Source organism: Anopheles darlingi, chromosome 2 (assembly GCF_943734745.1).
Source record: "Anopheles darlingi chromosome 2, idAnoDarlMG_H_01, whole genome shotgun sequence".
Classification (NCBI taxonomy): Eukaryota; Metazoa; Arthropoda; class Insecta; order Diptera; family Culicidae; genus Anopheles; species Anopheles darlingi.
Window position 1 is genome coordinate 4,872,501 of NC_064874.1, and position 5,000 is coordinate 4,877,500.

Below are 5,000 nucleotides of genomic sequence, written 5' to 3' on the forward strand. Positions count from 1 at the left end.
CAGTTCCTCTTCACGCAAGAACCGTTCACGGATCCTGTCCTCATCTCGCTGAAGACGCCGCTCGAGACGGCGCAACCTTGCCTCGCGGCCCAGCTCTTCTTCCGCTTCCAGCTCTTCCGTGTCCGTGCTAAGGACATCCGTATCGGGACGCTGGCGTCTTTGGTTGCGCCGCTGAGTCCGGTTACGCTGCGATCCTCCCCGTCGGCGTCCACCGGTACGTCCCGGTCGCTCCTGCTCTTCCTCCTCCTGATCCGGTTCCTCTTCGGCATTCTCTTCTTCCTCTTCTTGCTGAACGTTGCGACGACGGGCCGCAGGACGTCGGGTAGCTGAAGCTCGGGCACCTCCCCGACCACGCCGTGCTGGGGTAGTACGCTGCTGGGGCTCCTCCTCTTCTTCCTCTTCTTCCTCCTCTTCTGGAGCAGCGACCTCTTGCTGCCGTCGCCGTGCTGGCTGACGCTGCTGGCGTTGCTGCTGTGCCCGTTGTCCAGTTCTAGGACGACGAGCCGGAGCTGCCGCTGGTTCCGGCTCCTCTTCCTGCTCTTCCTCTTCCTCCGGTTCCTCCTGCTGTGGTTGAGGACGCGCAGCACGACGTGCTCGACGTGGTGCCGCTGGTTGACGACGTGCCTGACCGCGAGCCCGACGTGCCGGCTGCCGTGGCTGTGGCGGCTCCTCTTCCTCCTCCTGCTCTTCCTCTGGTTCCTCTTCCTCCTCTTCCGGTTCGGATTGTGCCTGCGGGCGTCGTGGCCTTTGCGCTGCCGGTCTACGCTGAGAGCGGCGCGAGGCTGGACGCGTTCTCGGTAGTGCCGCTAACTCCTCCTCGAGCTCCTCATCCTCGTCCTCGGTCAGGAACCGTCGGCTAGCCCGGCTTCCGGCCCGACTGCGCCGCCATTCATCACGCTCCTCCAGACGCCGCAAACGACGCTGCGTCAGCTCGAGGCCTGCATCCAGACAAACGCAGCAACTACGCTGGCAAGTCTGGCAGCTGCCGGTGTGCTCTGGTGCACCACGGAACACACGCGACACGATTCCACCCATTCTTGCCGTCTAACACCCTGATACTACTCCTTCTGCCTTCTGCACTGCTAGACCGTGAACGCAACGATCGCAGGCCCGCAAACACTAGATAGTTCGTTTCAAATGGTAGGTTCTGTAGCCAACGGTAACGCTTGAACCAAGAACTCGACTGCTTGAACGATCGAAGCACACAAACTGACGCTCGATAGCGCGCAGAAGCTTTTATTGATCGGTAGCCCGTCTTTCGGGGTCAGTCGGTCGGCCGGTAACGTGCTGTTCTTGAGCCTACCATCGGCCGGAACTGATGGTTCGTTCGTAGAGCCTAACCAGTGGCTCTGCGTGTCGGCAAGGTTTTAGCTGACCCTTGGTAGAGGCGTAGTTACAGTTGCAGCGAATAGTCTCACGGCATGATGCGCGCCTAGAACATGCCGAAGAATCATGGCAAGTCCTTCAGGTGTATACGAGGTGGCAAAGACTCCACCCCTTCTTCGCTACCGACGATCACTTTCGACTCCGAAAAAAGGGAGCACATGTTGTGAGAAGCGAGTGTCTCTCGACCACTCCGTTGGTGCGCTAACTTCCCAAGACCAGGCCACTACTATCAAGTGGCGCGATTAGCACGCGGCGTTCACGGTATCATTAAGCTCTGCTGCTGCTCCAGCTCTCGACCGCAGGTGTCGAAAGAGATGCGCCCCGAACCCCAAGGAATGGAATGTTAGATTTTCCCAGACATTGCAAGCGAGCGAGCGAGCGAGCGAGTCGAAGAGATATGAAGATGCCAGTGGCATCTGGCATGAACCACGAAAAGGGGAGTTTTCTGTCTTCTGCGGTGGATGGGAGTGAAAATAGAAAGGAAAAATAATAATAAAATCATTGCATTCCATCGCATGGCTATCATAGCGGTCTGTGCCTGAATGGCTTTGTGTGGCTTTGGGAAAACTTTCGATTTCGGTTTTTCGCCTCCATCATAACAAGATGGTCGACACTTTGGGATGATAACGTCCCCGAGCGTAGTTGAAATGCTAGCTCATCTTCCACACATCACTTTCCTCTTATCAGTCGATCAACCGATCCATCCAGTAGCAAAGTAACTATTAGTAACCCGCAGTTTCTCCTACCTCCAAGAGTCTGCCAGACCAGGCACACAAAAAGAGGGGAAACAAAATAATGAAAGAAAGCTTCCACAAAAGACGATTGACCCAACAACGATGATCATCGTTCGAACAATAAGGAAGTCTACGCCCGGCGGCCCGATAAGTGATGCCTACGCGCCAGTATGAGCAATGTATGGTAATGCATCGTAAGCTTAAGATGAAGCACCCAATCTATCGAGCACGCGGTGCTTCATTCACGAGGCGGCAGCGACGGCACCCTTGTTAACGGGAGTTTGCCATTACGCCCTGCACCCTGCTGCCAAGGGGCCCTTCTCATCACTTTCGATTGTAGGTCAATTTGGTTCCCATTTCGAAAGCACCAGCAGCAGCAGCAGCAGCAAACAGGCGTTACTATCAAAGAGCAGGGTATGTGCGCAGTGCACATGTGAGCCACCCTTCCTATTAGAGAAAAGAGTTGGCTCATTGAAGCTCAGCGCTTAATGATTCGCGACCGACGCCAATGTAGAGACTTTCACAGGCAGAGAAGCCCACAACAGATGTGTGGTGGCCAGCTGGACAGATGGCAGTGAAGCAGTAGCGTGTCCGCTCCCAAAAGCTGCTCCTGCCCTATGGTCCTCGGATGCTCGATCATCGTCGATTTTCGCTAATTAATCTAATCATCCGCTATCTGTTTGCAAATTTGGCCTTTCGCTTTTTCGCTTCGAAGCCGCGGAGAAATTTCGGTGCTGCCACGGTAGGGGGTTCGGACGAGGGAAAGGTGGAAAGTGCGGCAGTAGAGAGACAGAGTGCGAGAGAGAGGAAAAAGGGTCACGCATCATACCGTGGGGTCGCTCCAGTCGCTTGGCAAAGTCGGAGGAACTTTTGCTGTGGCTATATGGCCTCGTTCGCGGAAATCCGTCATGCCGGAAGCCTTTTTGATTCCCTGGCCTCCTGCCCAGGGGAGGGCTCACCGTCAAAGGGTGCCAGTTTTGAGCTCATTCGACGCTTCACTGACGCGGTCTGCTAGACTGCTGCAGAGCTGACCATCGCGTGATGGCATGCTACCAACGTCGGTCGGTAGGTGACTTCCAACAGCCTTTGGCTACCTACGCTGCCATTGCGGTACGGTCAATGAAAATGAAAACCTCCGAAAGGAAATGATCGATTCACCGCTCGGACCGCAGGCAGCAAACGCATTGTTGTGCTCTTTGTGTTCGATAGAACTTAATAAGAGAATCGATTGAGATCATACAATTTTCGAGTGTATTTGTGCGAACTATCCGAGCTTTTTTCCGAACATGGATCTCTATTACAACCGCACAACCCGTACTTGTCAGCTAGTTTGGAGCGCTTATACATAATTCATGATCCCGGGGATCTTATGATCGCTGAATCAATATTGAATTCCGATAAAGAAAAGGCAATAATGGAATTCGAAACATCTTTGAAATGGATGAAAAACACAACGCGTAAAACAGAAAGTAACAACAACATTATGATCAGATAACATTTTCTCTGGGGGAACCCTTCAACCCCAAACAGTACAATGGAAAAAGGCCTTTTGAAGTTTGAAGTTGAGAGATCATTAATATTGATATTACGTGGTTTAACCTCCCCCTCGGGGTTGCAAAAAGAAAGCTCTTTCCCATTTTTTGGCAAGCAAGCTCGCAGCAGCAGCAGCAGCAGCAGAAAAAGGAAGGTGTACAATCCCTATCCACAGTTATACATCCGAGCCCGAGGGCTTTTATGATCACGATTTCTTCGTTTCTACTTTATTTTTTTGCAATTCCCCACTCCCTCCCCAAAACCACAGTGCGTCGTAGTGCGTCAGTCCGATAACAAACGGTGGCCGAAGAGAGGTAGCCGAGCCGATTCACAAATTATCTGCTTGCAACATAATGCACACCGGAGCGGCACGCGGAAGGGACGAATTATGTTATCACAAGCGAACGTCAATCAACCAGCGCCAACGCATCACCCGATCAATCTTTCCCCACATCGGACCGGGTTGGCCCGGAAGGGAGAGGTAGGGTAGGAGGGTGGGGGACTCACAAAACCGGACCGGACATACCCCTTTCTTCGAACCGGACAGCGATGACTTGGAATCGCTTTCCGAAGCGAAACGCGCTCGATACGATGTGATGACGCAATGCTGGGTAACATTTGGGGAAACCGCAGATTGATGGTGAGAGTGGAACCGGCGTGCAATGGCGTAGTTTATCACCCAAGTTGAACCTAATTAACCGATCATATCATTTGCTGCTTCTACTGCTGCAATGCAATTCCTGGGAAACACGACGAGTTCATTGATTGTTGAAAGTTTGTGCGTTGCGTCACGGAACATAATGGATCCGATTTTCCTGTGACTATTGCTCTCTGCACAATACACTGTGTTCAACGACAACAACATCATCGTTACGCTTCTGTTTCTATTGCTTCTCTACTCTCTGTCTCAATGGCGCCATCCAACGCTAAACGACTCCCTTTCGCAAGGTCCCTCAGGAATGTCCTTGACATTCCTTCCTAGCGACGTGTTAACGAGGGATGGCGAGAGAGTTCCGCCTCAAAGGCAGAAAATTAATTATGCTAACCACCCGCCCCTCCGTAGGATGTCGCTCCTCACCTCACACGTTCACGCTTCACGATGGTCAAATAGCGGAGAGGTTAAAAATAGGCGAGTACATAAAACATGCACAACTTGGCGGCACACACCCGAAAGCGTTGCTCTTCCATTGGTCTTAACCTTGGACAAGATCATCATCCTTCGGGCCTTCATTCCTTTGAATTAACGGTTCCTGCAGAGGAAAAATTCAGTGACAAAACCGCACCGGAAACAATCAATCAAATGTGTGTCTCCAGAGGGGCTGAGGGACACCGTACCGTACCTTCCGT

At 52.6% G+C, this 5,000-nt stretch overlaps 1 protein-coding gene across 2 annotated transcripts in view; it reads right to left on the reverse strand.

Moving 5' to 3' along the window:
* Nucleotides 1–5,000, reverse strand: part of LOC125952161 (actin-binding Rho-activating protein) — a 12,445-nt gene that overhangs the window by 3,189 nt on the left and 4,256 nt on the right. The gene's annotated exons all lie outside the window — the stretch shown is intronic.